Raw genomic sequence first — 14,825 nt, forward strand, 5'->3', positions numbered from 1 at the left:
GTCTTGGTTTTTTTCATTTTTTTGAAACACAGAAGACAGCGCCTTCAGTTGGTGCTCCAGCATGTACAACAATGGGATAGCTTTTCCCAAATTACAGTCCTCCTTGCTGACTGCACACGTGAAGAACTCAAAGGACGAAGCATGTCTATCAGGCTTTTAACTAGCTCCCATTGCGCCGCATCCATCCTCAGGTCCTTGTGAGCTGTACCCTGTTTTAAGAAATAGTGATCGAGTACCGTATACTGATCATACAGACGCTCAAGCATGTAGAAGGTTGAGTTCCAACGTGTTTCCACCTCCTGGATGAGTGCTTTCACTGGCATTCGACGTTCATGTAGCAGGCTCCTCAGATGCTTCCGGGCCTTAAAAGAATGGCTGAAATGGTTGCACATTTTTCGGCAGGTGTCCACTACCTCGCATGCTGGACTGTCTTTATAACTCAAGAATTTTTTAACAACCAGGTTTATACAGTGCGCCAAACACGGCACTCTGAAATAGTGACCCAGCTCCATGGCCTTAACTACATTGGCGCCATTATCCGTGGAAACATAACCAATCTGGCGTTTTTTTGGGGACAGCCAGTGAAGGACCTTTGTGTTAAATTCATCCAAAATGTTTTGTGCTGTGTGACGTTTCTCCAAGCCAAAAATGGCTAGTGTTGCATGTTTCCGAGCAGCTTTAAAAACTTGGTCCGGGTCAACACCTGCGTTTAGCTTTGCTTTAACCCCTGAAAAAGAGACCCAGTGTGCAGTGATGCACATGTAATCAGCGCCTGCGCCACTGGTCCACATGTCTGTTGTCAGATGTATCGTGTGAACAGCACTCTTCTGCAAAGCTGCCCCAATCACCTCTGCACATCTTCATGTAGTGCTGGAACCGCAACTCTGGCAAAATAGAACCGGCTAGGAACCTTCCATTTAGGGCAGAGCGCTGCCACTAATTCTAGAAAACCAACCCCTTCTACAAAAGAAAAAGGGAGAAGGTCCAGAGCTAGCATTTTAGCCAGCTTAGTGTTATACAGACGCGTCAGTGGGTGGTTGTGTTCATATGGCGCTTCTGTAAACAACATCTTTTTAATGTTGCCCTGGACCAAGCATTTACGGGATGATGATGATTTCTTCGACCCAGTTACGCTCGCTGATGAACTTTTTCGCATTGGTGTCTCACTCTCTCCCACACTCTTAGTGTGGCTCACATGGGGTGTGCTGCTGACAGGGCTACTGGGTGTAAGTGAAGTGTTTGACACGTCTTCTTCCTCCTCGTCATCATCAGATGAAACATCAACGTTTTCATTACGTGCAATTCGGGCTTCCTTGATTGCCTGTAGGTGCGCAAACCATTGGACAGTGTGCTGTCTCTTAAGATGACCTCTCTGGCCTCCGGTACCATAGTTGGTACCAACCTTACCACGACTAACTGCAACCTTACAAATGCTACAAATGGTGAAGTTTTCCCTTATTGGGCAAACACTAAATAAGTCCCAAGCTGGGGACTTGAATTGTCTGTGGGGGCCGGAGGAGGCGGCGATACTGGTGGTGGGGGTCATGCTGCTAATGCCAGATGAAGTGGAGGATGTGGATTGCCGAACTTTAGTACGTTGTGCACTTTCACCACCACTAATTGAGGTCGAGGTGGATGGAGGTCCCTTCTGGTGAGGAAGAAATATAGAAGCGGTACGTGTTGGTGTACTAGTTAACTCCAATGATTGTTGTGTTTCCATTGCCTCCTCGTCCACATCATCATCACGCTCAGCAGCTTCTCGGGCTAGGGTCAAAATGTCTGTTTACTGCATGCCCGCTGGGGCTGCAGTGACCTTTATGATGACTGGGTCGGCGTCGTGAGAGCCTTCATCAGCAGCAGTATCCGCCACTTCTTGTTGAGCCTCATCACACTCCATAACTATGAGTTTTTCGACGACCTTCCTTTTACGCTTAAGTACCTTTGTCAGATCATGGTGTGCCTCACTCTCAGACGGCCGTGGTGGTTCCCAATTTTCATCCATATCATCAGAAGGAGGTGGGCTTGAAGAAGATGTAGACACCGCCCTTGATCTTTTCCTTGCTAGGGATGTGGAAGACAATGAATGATCATCAGGAGGAGTGGCTTCCTCAAATGATACCTCGGCTTGATTGTCGATTTCCTGATGTGCCCCTACTTCGGGAGGAACAACTATTGTGGGCACTTGTGACCCTCCATGCACCTCTGCTTGCGCATCTCCTTGTGCTGCCTCTCCTTCCACATGTACTTGGGCTTGTACTTGCACATGTGGTTGTTGTTGCGGCTGTGGTTGTTCAACACTCGTCAGATGAGTTACAACAACCTGTGTTGATTGAGGGACATTGCTGCTACTTTCTTGCGATGAGCCAACATCACTGGTCGATGGTGATTGAAGAAGTACACTGACTGCCTCTGCAGCACTCAAGGGCTTGGACTTAAGTTGGCGTGGTGGTGGTGGTGGCACTGAGCGCAATGGAGCGGGGGTGCTGCTCCCAGCTTGGTCCCCAGCAGATCCCGCTGCTGCTGCAGGCGTACTTTTTTTTTTACTCCCAAAAAATGTGGCGGGCGGCACACCAGTCTCCTTGGTAACTTGCTTCTTCTGCTCCTTACTGGCAACTTTCTTGCTAGAGGAGATACGGGGAACTTTTTTTGGGGCCATCTTCTTCAGAGCAGGTCAGAACAGCAGGCCGCAGTTGCACGAGTTGCATAGTTGTCTGTGGCCAGACGTGATGTCGCGTGACGTTAGGCTGCATACACACACCGCTGCAGGACTTTTTCCTGGCACTGGTGGTTCTTTTGAGTCTTGTGCACCAAAAAGCAATGGAAGACAGAGGAACATCAGTTCAGTTATACACCCCAAAAAAATAAAAAAAACACAGAAAAATCAGCACAATCCCATGCCCTCCATGATGTTTAAATTCAAGACACCCCACAGAAAGACTAGGCACATGCACCACTCACTACCCCTGGTGAAAAGGCCACAACAACAGCCCAAAAAAACGAAAATCACAGAAAAATCAGCACAATCCCAAGCCCTCCATGATGTTTAAATTCAAGACACCCCACAGAAACACTAGGCCTATGCACCACTCAGTACCCCTGGGCATAAAGGTTGAAAGCTAGGCAAAATGGTTGCAGACCTAAGAACACTGCCTGCATTCAAAATGCTCCCCTCCCTCCCAGCACATGGCCAGGACCTGTAGCAGCACTCAAAATGGCCCACAGCCACATGGACTGTCCCCATGAACACCCCAAAAAATCGAAAAACACAGAAAAAACAGCACAATCCCATGCCATCCAGGCCCTCCATGATGTTTAAATTCAAGACACCCCACAGAAAGACTAGGCACATGCACCACTCACTAGCCCTGGTGAAAAGGCCACAACAACAGCCCAAGAAAACGAAAATCCCAGAAAAATCAGCACAATCCCAAGCCCTCCATGATGTTTAAATTCAAGACACCCCACAGAAAGACTAGGCCTATGCACCACTCAGTACCCCTGGGCATAAAGGTTGAAAGCTAGGCAAAATGGTTGCAGATCTAAAACACTGCCTGCATTCAAAATGGCCCCCTCCCTCCCAGCACATGGCCAGGGCCTGTAGCAGCACTCAAAATGCCCCCCAGCCACATGGCCTGTCCCCATGAACACCCCAAAAAATCGAAAAACACAGAAAAATCAGCACAATCCCATGCCATCCAGGCCCTCCATGATGTTTAAATTCAAGACACCCCACAGAAAGACTAGGCACATGCACCACTCACTAGCCCTGGTGAAAAGGCCACAACAACAACCCAAAAAAACGAAAATCACAGAAAAATCAGCACAATCCCAAGCCCTCCATGATGTTTAAATTTAAGACACCCCACAGAAAGACTAGGCCTATGCACCACTCAGTACCCCTGGGCATAAAGGTTGAAAGCTAGGCAAAATGGTTGCAGACCTAAGAACACTACCTGCATTCAAAATGCCCCCCTCCCTCCCAGCACATGGCCAGGACCTGTAGCAGCACTCAAGATGGCCCACAGCCACATGGACTGTCCCCATGAACACCCCAAAAAATCGAAAAACACAGAAAAAACAGCACAATCTCATGCCATCCAGGCCCTCCATGATGTTTAAATTCAGGACACCCCACAGAAAGACTAGGCACATGCACCACTCACTAGCCCTGGTGAAAAGGCCACAACAACAGCCCAAAAAAACGAAAATCACAGAAAAATCAGCACAATCCCAAGCCCTCTATGATGTTTAAATTCAAGAAACCCCACAGAAAGACTAGGCCTATGCACCACTCAGTACCCCTGGGCATAAAGGTTGAAAGCTAGGCAAAATGGTTGCAGATCTAAGAACACTGCCTGCATTCAAAATGGCCCCCTCCCTCCCAGCACATGGCCAGGGCCTGTAGCAGCACTCAAAATGCCCCCCAGCCACGTGGCCTGTCCCCATGAACACCCCAAAAAATCGAAAAACACAGAAAAATCAGCACAATCCCATGCCATCCAGGCCCTCCATGATGTTTAAATTCAAGACACCCCACAGAAAGACTAGGCACATGCACCACTCACTAGCCCTGGTGAAAAGGCCACAACAACAGCCCAAAAAAACGAAAATCACAGAAAAATCTGCACAATCCCAAGCCCTCCATGATCTTTAAATTCAAGACACCCCACAGAAAGGCTAGGCCTATGCACCACTCAGTACCCCTGGGCATAAAGGTTGAAAGCTAGGCAAAATGGTTGCAGACCTAAGAACACTGCCTGCATTCAAAATGGCCCCCTCCCTCCCAGCACATGGCCAGGGCCTGTAGCAGCACTCAAAATGGCCCCCAGCCACATGACCTGTCCCCATGAACACCCCAAAAAATCGAAAAACACAGATAAATCAGCACAATCCCATGCCATCCAGGCCCTCCATGATGTTTAAATTCAAGACACCCCACAGAAAGACTAGGCACATGCACCACTCACTAGCCCTGGTGAAAAGGCCACAACAACAGCCCCAAAAAACGAAAATCACAGAAAAATCAGCACAATCCCAAGCCCTCCATGATGTTTAAATTCAAGAAACCCCACAGAAAGACTAGGCCTATGCACCACTCAGTACCCCTGGGCATAAAGGTTGAAAGCTAGGCAAAATGGTTTCAGACATAAGAACACTGCCTGCATTCAAAATGGCCCCCTCCCTCCCAGCACATGGCCAGGGCCTGTAGCAGCACTCAAAATGGCCCCCAGCCACATGGCCTGTCCCCATGAACACCCCAAAAAATCGAAAAACACAGAAAAATCAACACAATTCCATGCCATCCAGGCCCTCCATGATGTTTAAATTCAAGACACCCCACAGAAAGACTAGGCACATGCACCACTCACTAGCCCTGGTGAAAAGGCCACAACAACAGCCCAAAAAAACGAAAATCACAGAAAAATCAGCACAATCCCAAGCCCTCCATGATGTTTAAATTCAAGACACCCCACAGAAAGACTAGGCCTATGCACCACTCAGTACCCCTGGGCATAAAGGTTGAAAACTAGGCAAAATGGTTGTAGATCTAAGAACACTGCCTGCATTCAAAATGGCCCCCTCCCTCCCAGCACATGGCCAGGGCCTGTAGCAGCACTCAAAATGCCCCCCAGCCACATGGCCTGTCCCCATGAACACCCCAAAAAATCGAAAAACACAGAAAAATCAGCACAATCCCATGCCATCCAGGCCCTTCATGATGTTTAAATTCAAGACACCCCACAGAAAGACTAGGCACATGCACCACTCACTAACTAGCCCTGGTGAAAAGGCCACAACAACAGCCCAAAAAAACGAACATCACAGAAAAATCAGCACAATCCCAAGCATCCAGGCCCTCCATGATGTTTTTATTAAAGAGACCCCACAGAAAGACTCAGTCCACCCACCACTGAGTACCCCTGGGCAAAAGGCCCCAACAACAGCCCAAAATTCGAAAATTACAAAATTGTAGTTGCAGCAACTGTAATGCCCCAAACAAACTTACTTGTGAAATTTCTAATCCAAAAGTGATCCAAAGAAAGTCAAAAAGGCCTCAAATCCAAATATCCAGCAGCATCCACAAAAAGTAATCCTTCCAGCTTCAGATCCAAATGAAAAGTGACCAGGAGATGGACAAAGCACTGGGAGGAGCCTGCTGGACAGGAACAGGAAGTTGGAGACTGTGGGGCACTTCCTTCCTCCCACCCCCACCCACCTCAAAATGGACTCCTTGCAAAAAAAGTGCAGGCAAATGTCAACCTGAGGAGTTATTCAGATAAAAATCATCATTTTCAGAAGGTTTATGCTGCTTGCTGGTGGATTTCTTGTGCAGAATTGCAAATTTTGTATTTTCGCGAGTGCAAGATTGTTGCTGCTCGCCGCATGTACTAGTTCGCAATTGCGAACTCCCACGATACGTGATCACGGCGTACTCGCGTTGACAAACTCTCGCTGTGCAAGGTGGCGAGCGCGATGACGTAATCGCGGTCGCCAAACTCCCGTGGGATCTCGCAGCAAGATCCAAAATGGCGCAGCACTCGCAAAATATCGAGAAAAACAACTCAGCAAATGCTGAATGGCGGTAAGTGAACGCCGCGCGCCGCAAAATCGTATCACCAAGAAAAAAAATCTGCTGCGTGCGAATTTGCGGATTTTCGGTAAATTCGCGAGCGTTCGCGGATTGCGAATGTACCGAAAATCTGCAAAATCCGCGAGCGGAACGGATTTTCCACCCATGCTTATTTGGTATCAAACATGTTGGAATCATACCCCCACACCTTAAACTGTGTGAAAGGTATGATTCCATACACTGTAAAGCTCCTCCAGGAGGCACCCAGGGCTCCTGGTACCAGCCTTCCAGAACAGGACAGCAAGCTAGGGATACTGCCGACCAGAGACAACTCCTGCTACTGAGCCAAGCTCGAGCAGGGTAAGGCTAAACAATAGATATCCTACCACAGGGAGGTGTGACCACCTACCAGACAGGGTTTAGTGTATTATCAAACACAACTGAGACTGCTTGAAGGATACATTTGGACCCCTCCTTGCATACTCCAGTTCAAACCTGTCCAGAGAGCTGTTCACTCCCACTCTGGCGCTAAACCGGACAAAGGACATGGAAGTATCCTCCCCACTTTCCACACCATCCTCTGAGAGGGACCACTGAATCGTTCCAAACCTTTCCTAAGGGTAATTAAGGGCCTACCTGTCGGTGGGTCCCTAGATACATCGTGGGACAAGATTCAGATAACAAACAATTTCAACTTTGACCGTCTGGACACTCTGAACTTCACTTGACTCTGCCTTCAGAATCAATACTGAAACGGGGACGATTCTTGCTGCTCCTGGTCTTATCGTCCTGCTGGTCTTCTAGAACAACTGTGTCTCTGCTCCATACAGGTTCTTCATCATGCCTGTGGACATCCAAGACACCTAAAGGAATCTTCCTTGGAGTGAAGGAGTCACTCTCCTGCATCTGCAGACTCTGCAACACAGCTGACCAGTCTGCTCATCCTGAGCCCTCATTGACTCTGTTTTAAACGTACAGCTGCCAGGAAATATCACTTTGTGTGACAAATATATTTTTTTCTCCTGTCTGTACACATATGATCTTTTTGTATAGTTTTTATACTGTTTATATCTCTAAATCATTAACTGTTGCCCATTATTTGTCTGTATATGTTCCCTTCCTTTTTTATGCATTACCCCTGTGTACATTCTGAGTCATTTTTGCATCATTATATATATAAGGAATTGTTTTTTTAATGTTCGCTTGTATGATTTGTACTTTCAAATCGAATAAAAGCTTATGACTTGACTTGACTCTGAAAGGCTCAGCAACACAGGTGGTGGTTCTGCAGCTCCCTCAAGGCTTTCACTGTCTACATACTGAGATTGAGAACAGTATCCCTCATCGGAATCCCTGGAACAGCACTACTGTGCACCGCGTTGATTTACCGTTGACAAGGCTTGTTGGCTATCTCCTCCAGAGATCTTCAGGCTCCAAGAAGCTCCAACCTCAAGCAATGCATGCAGCCAAGATCTTCGTCCACACCACTTCATCTGCACCGTGGGCTTTCTTCATTGGTGAGCTGCTCGAGGTCCTCTTGCGACTCCTGTGCCTTCAGCCCATGGGTCCTCTTGAGGGTCTTCTTTGGCTCCATTGGGCTCCCCTGCTTGCTTGGAACCTGTTATGACTTACCCGCTCGTGGTGAGTCACTTGGACTTTGCTGGTCCCGACACTGCACCGTTTTTGCCTATGGCATTGTGTGCCGCTGCCAAGGCATGTGGCTGTCCCTGCCAGACACTGACCCTTGGCTCTCGACATCTGACGTGGGACAGCTCATAACCAGATCCTGGTCTTCTACAACTTTGTATGGCCCACACAGCTGCAACTTCAAGGGCACTGGCAACCTCTCCTGCATCTCCGACATCGGTGGGCATTTGTCTTCCATGCCTCCTGGTCATTCCTGAGTGGCATAGACTCTGTCCTCTCTGCTTGCAGGTACCGCTCATCTTGAATCCACCTTTGGGTTCCACCAAACTCCTTCATCTGCACCTCAAGCTGCATCTTTCCTGAAGTTCTCCATTGTGGTCTACAGCGGTTTCAGACGCCACTTCGCACCTATACACCCGGCTTCCCTAGTATAGGTATCCTGGTTCCTGGGGTATCCAAGGGTGGGGTAACTCTCCAACTTTCAATTATCCTCTTGGAGATCACTGAGTATTTGTGCTACTTATGTGTTCTATTTCCTAAGTATTGTGTGTAATGTGTTAATATAACCAGGTAGGAAATAATACATTGTGTTAGTAATAAAAAAACTTTTTTATAACTACACTGTGTGATTCCTTTTCACTTAACCTATACCTGAAGATTAAGTACTGGTAAAACCAGCAGCTTTACACTCCTTATGGACTAAGCCTTAAGGCTGCTCGCCACAGCTACCACTTAGAGAGCATTCTTAGGTTCTCTGAGACCACTAAAATCACCATAAGGGTTGTCTGGATTAGTGTAGGGTGCTACACTTACATAAGTGAGCACCATATTAAAGCCTGCACTGTTTAACCAGCTAATCTAGGTGTGGATTCGTTGAAAAATCATCACTAGCATTAGGCACATATAATATTTAGATATGCTAAGTAAGTGCTACTGACCTTGTAGATTGGTTGCAAAGGGCCTAGCACAACCCTTTCTCCAATCTTTGGAAGTTAAGTTTACACTAGGTTAGGTAGGTGCAACAGCACAATGCACCTTGAAACCATGTCTTTAGTTTGGATGCTAGTGCACCTCAGTCTTCTAGATACAATGGTCTTAAGTTCCAAGAACTGAAGACACTGTATACTTTGAGGAAGGTAAAGACAGGTAGCTATCCAACCACCAAGCATCTCTTAGAGCTGCTTCTCCTAGATGATCTCAAGAACCCTGACAGTTTAGGGGATTAGCACAAGGTGGGTGGGGATGCTCCTGAAGATGGGACTGGACGGGTTACCCCCAGTGGTCCTAATTCTGAGCATGACCAAGAGAAGTCTGAAGACTCCACCTTGATGTACTCTAATCCAGGTAATCGTGCAGATGGCACAGAGGGTGTCCATAGAAGTAGGTCCCCCTTTATTCCTACAGGAAGGGTTCAAAGCAGACAGAGGAGATCTAGGTTTCCCTCTGCTGAGTTCAATACTTCAGGACGTTCGATAGGGACCCCAATCTCTAGCCAGAGAGAGGCCTCCTTGGAAAGGGAACACCACCTGATAAAACTTGAGAAGAATTGACTCCAACTCAGGCGAGACCAGTTGGTCCTTAAAAGAGAGACCCTGGAAGTCCAAAAAGCTGGGACTAGAGTCCTATGGGGGCAGCCCTAGTATTCATAGAGTCAGGGAAAACTCTTTTGATACTAGGAAGCTGAGCAGAATAGCCCCTCCTTATCAGGAGGGGATGACAACCAGAAATGGATTTAGAGAGGGTATGTAAAGTTCAGAAGGACCCTCAAGGGCAGTCGGCAACTATACTGTGATTCTCCTTTGCTAACCAGGGTGGAGATAAGCTCCTCACTGTTAGAGAAGAGTATGCTGACAATTGCTCAGTTCTGAAAAGTGCAGTCATAGATTGTTTTGGCTTAACCACTGAGCAGAACAGGATTAAGTTCAGAGACACCCAAAAGGCACACACCCAAGACTCTGTAGATTTAATTGATAGTGCTAATAAGGCTTGAAGCTGGCTTCATGGAAGCAAGGTACAGGACTATGAAGCATTGTACAATTTGATAATGAGGGAGAACATCCTTAATAACTGTCAGAACCAACGTTTGCACCAGTACCTGGTGGACTCTGATCTGACCTCTCCTCAAGAATAGGGAAAGAAGGCAGACAAATGGGTCCACACCAGGGTAAAGCAGAAAAACCATGGTAATGGAGTTGACCTGAAGAAGCAAGATTCTTCTAAATTCCAGGATAAAGGTGGATACATGGGTAAAGATAACAAGCATTTACAATGCAACGGTCTCGCCTTTGCAAAGGTTAGAGCTATTGGCATTGTAAATGACAACATTTTTATTTATGTGTTTGTTTTGAAAACAGATAAATAAATGCCATTGTCATTTACAATGCCAATAGATTAATCTCTCGCAAATGCGAGACCTATTGCATTTGCATGGTGATGCGGGAGGGGGGAGTCGCAGTGCACCTCAGTGTCAGGGTGTAGTGCCTTCTCTGAGGGACACTGAGCAGCACTGCTCCCATGATGACGCGGGAGGGGGGAGTCGCACTGCACCATAGTGTTAGCGTCAGGGCGTAGGCCTTCCCTGAGGGACACTGCGCAGCACTGCCTGCCATAATGACGCAGGAGGGAGTCGCCATGCACCACAGTATCAGAGTGTAGTGCCTACCCCTAGGGACAGTGTGCAGCACTGCTCTCATGATGACACTGGAGGGGGGAGTCGCACTGCACCTCAGTGTCAGGGTGTAGTGCTTTCTCTTAGGGACACTGTTTCAATTTCTAGACATAGCAGCCGGATTCTTAAAGGAATTCTCATTAGCCAGAATTGTCATTTAAAACAGCAGAAGCAAGGGGGCGAGAAGGCAGGCACAGCTGCCCACGTTTGCTCCATGCTCTACATACTCATCAGTCGAACTGCTCTTAAAAAAGATAGAGCTTTTTTGAAAACCACTGAGATTGTTACTTAGTGTAAACAAGGGGGAGGGGAGCAAGCAGGCGGCTGACACGGCCAGTGCTAGTCTACCCCCCAGAGACAAGCGTGACTGCAGGGCACCCGCCGGGCCACCGGCCTAAACAGCGCAGCGCAGCTCCGGCTCACCAGAGGCCTCCGCCTCCACACTCCCTCCCCCCCACACCTCCCTGAGAAAAGTTACCCTGGAAACCAGCCATGCTAGCAGCCATTCCACCAGCACCTTCCCCACATGCCAACTTCCTTTAATTCGAAGTGGGAAAGACTCCTTATACACGTTAAAATAAACGCATTCCAAGTATACCAACACCAGATGATTCGTATTTTAGACAACGCTTGTAACCGAGTCACCCTCCCACCATGCATGCACCCATCCTTAACCCCTTCCTCCCTCCCGCGTTCCCTGTGCTCTGAACTGATTTTTAGGTCTCGTAGAGAGACCTATTGGAGCGAAAAAGCCAAACCAGCGGATTTCAAGGAGTGCATGATGTCCTCATGCACGCGCTTGCCCGAGCCTTCTAGCAGCATTTCTCCTCCCCTTACCATTTGCTCCTGCCTCCGGGAGCTTTAAAGGGATCTGTTTCCCCGCCCACTGCTTCACACTCGCATTTCTCCTTCCTTCGTGCCCAGCCCCCTCCCAGCGCTGCCTGGCCGGCACATGAAAGGCTGCTGCTCCCCTAATTATTCACTGCCCACAGATGTCCTCTCTTCTCGCCCTCTCCTTGTTTTTTTTCTCTTTGCTTGCATTTCACTTTCTCCATTTGTTTTTGCTCTAAGCTTGTTTTTCTATTGCACTTCTCCGCCATCTGTCTTTTCTCACGGTGTGATGCTGGCTTTCACAGCATGCCAAGCTGCTGCTTGCCTCCCTATTACATTAACTGGCTCCTGTCTCTTCACCGACCACTTTGGCAATCGGCGTCCTCAAGCAGAAGGAAGAACAGTGTAAAACACCGATTTTCACGGATAATTAGGCCCACACACACTCTGAAACACATGCAAGTGAAGCCACCTCCCTTCCAAGAACACTCCCTGTGCCCCGTGGGCTTTACTTAAGGTTTTTTGTTCCCATTTTCTGCGCGGTTGGTGCTTGCATTAACTGCAGGAGTGTGTAGTGTGCTGGCATCCCGCCTTACAGGCACCAATCATGCTCCAGGAGAAAGAGTGCTTTAGTACGTAAAAATGCATTCATTAAAGGGAGAGGCGGAAATGTTTTGTGGGAGGGGCTAGGAGCCAGCTAAGGCTGCACGGCTTTCTTTTCTATGCATGCGCCCGAATGTAACATTTTGTTTCAGATTAATTTAAATCATGGCAGCTGTTCCAGACCCTGCAAAATCGTCACTTCTACATGCGAACCCAGTCCACCTTGAGGAAACAGACACCCACTGGCTCTAGTCTGGGTACATTAACTTACGTAACTTTTTTGCGGTGCTCCTCAGCTCAGGGAACTCCCTCTCTCGCATTTCTCGCCACACCACCTCACACCCTCTTTTCAGTCTAACTCTCTCTCGCCTTAGGACCCCCCCACACTTCAGTTCAGATTATCATGCAACCTCTGGTGCTTGCCACCCCCTCATCCCCATCTATGCAGACACCCCCATGCTGACCTCCCACCGCAGACGTCTCCTCCCTCACAGTCCACACCACCTCCACTTCACACACTAACATTCAGAGCCTGTTTTTTTTTTAGTGGGTGGCAAAAATGCAGCTCATCCCCTGCTGCTTTGACCATTGCCACACAGCTCTTCTCTCTTAGCACGGTGGCTCCTTAACTCAGCTCCTTGGCTGCTCCACCTTTACAGACACCCAGAGACCCTGCCTGCCATGGTACCTCTCGGCAAATGACGAGAGCTGTCAAAGGCAGTAGGGTCTGGCTTGTAAATAACCATGCCAGAAATATTAGCTTTACCAGTACTTCTGTATTGTTCACATTAATCAAACGTTCACTTTTCTCCTACTCGCTAAAGTGTGACGTCAGCAGCTTTTAGTTTTGATTAAAAAGTTAACGCTTCTGTCTTGTTAGAACAGAGCCCTCCGTTTTAGAGGCGTACACTGGTTAACTGAAGGCGAGTAGAGTTGGTAGCATTGTGTGAGCATAAAGACATGCGCACATCTTTATGGAGCAGTATATCTGCTTGAACTCGGATTACTTCATGGCGGGTCCAGCGTCTTGTGTAACGCCAAAGAGGCATCCGGCCTGTCTCTCAGAAACTCAGGAATCTGGACAAACCTGATTTAAAAAAATAAAATAAAAACGGTTGGTACAAAACTGATTTTTTTTGTTTGTTTAAAAAATATAAATAAAAGCATTTGCTACACGTTAGTTGCTTTTTGCTTGTCTGGTTTACTCCCTTGGCGGTTTCGTTCTACCTGATCAATGCATCACATACCAGCATTTCGCTCCATATAGTTTTCAATTCCTCAGCTTTTCCTAAGAACTGCTGTTGCCAGTTGGATTGTGCGCTCTCAGAAATGTAGAACAACTTAACCTACATTTCGTTGTTTGACCTAGCAAAAAAGATTAACAGGTCTGCAAGTAAGGAAAGTAGAATGAGAGAAGGATTATGTATGTGCATGCTTCACGTGTGTGTGCGCCTGCACTCTGGTTAAACACATTTTCTTAGCAATCACCTCAGCTGTTGACGAGACCACGGCAGTTTCCACAGTTAAGTCGCTCTTAGCAATTTGAAATTAAAATGCAGACACTGACTGCATAGTGATATTGTAATGTTATTTTCTTCAGTGGGTTACGGTGTCTGCAGCAGTCTAGTATGTCCTAGCCAGTGATATGTTGTGTTCCTGTTTCTGACACATACTTCTAAAAAATAATTTACTAACTACTTTTATTCCTACTACAGAGTGTAAGAAGGGCTCACTATTCAAGTGGGCGTACAACTGTAGCACGTGAGCCTGTAATGCGTGCATGAAAGCATCATTCTGTCTCTTGTTCTTTATCAAGCTTAATAGCAAACACAATCTCGTCTAAAAATAAATATGCAGCTATATAAAACCGATTATGTAGCTTCATAAGAAAAATATATATTTATAGAACAGCCCAGTGTGCAATTCGAGGTTTGGAAGGCCTTTTCTTCGCTCGTCAGGGAATATTAATATCCATATAGAGGACTGGGTGCAGTGTGAGCGTTTGCTCACTGGGCATTATTTGGTTGGCCCACAAAACGTGCTAAACGTTAATGAATATGAAGCTGAGAGTTTACACACAACCACACACACACAACACCACACACACAACCACACACAAACACACACATAACTACACGTCAGTGCACACTTTCACCAGGCACAAACACCACCAGCTGTCAGTGCACGCTTTCACTTGGCACAAACACCACCAGCTGTCAATGCACACTTTCAACAGGCACACACACCACCAGTCGCCAGTGCACACTTTCATCGGGCACAAACACCACCAGCCGTCAGTGCACGCTTTCAACGGGCACAAACACCACTAGCCGTCAGTGCACGCTTCCACCAGGCACACACCACCAGACGTCAGTGCACACTTTCAGCAGGCATACACACACCACCAGGTGTTAGTGCACGCTTTCACCAGGCACACACCACCAGCCTTCAATGCACACTTACACCAGGCACACACACCACCAGCCGTCAGTGCACGCTTCCATC

The 14,825-nt window shown here is 47.5% G+C and overlaps 1 protein-coding gene across 1 annotated transcript in view; it reads right to left on the minus strand.

Moving 5' to 3' along the window:
* The window catches only part of LOC147693352 (transient receptor potential cation channel subfamily M member 2-like), a 3,804,886-nt gene that overhangs the window by 1,179,111 nt on the left and 2,610,950 nt on the right, over window positions 1–14,825 (minus strand). The gene's annotated exons all lie outside the window — the stretch shown is intronic.

Source organism: Lissotriton vulgaris, chromosome 8, assembly GCF_964263255.1.
Source record: "Lissotriton vulgaris chromosome 8, aLisVul1.2, whole genome shotgun sequence".
Taxonomy (NCBI): domain Eukaryota; kingdom Metazoa; phylum Chordata; class Amphibia; order Caudata; family Salamandridae; genus Lissotriton; species Lissotriton vulgaris.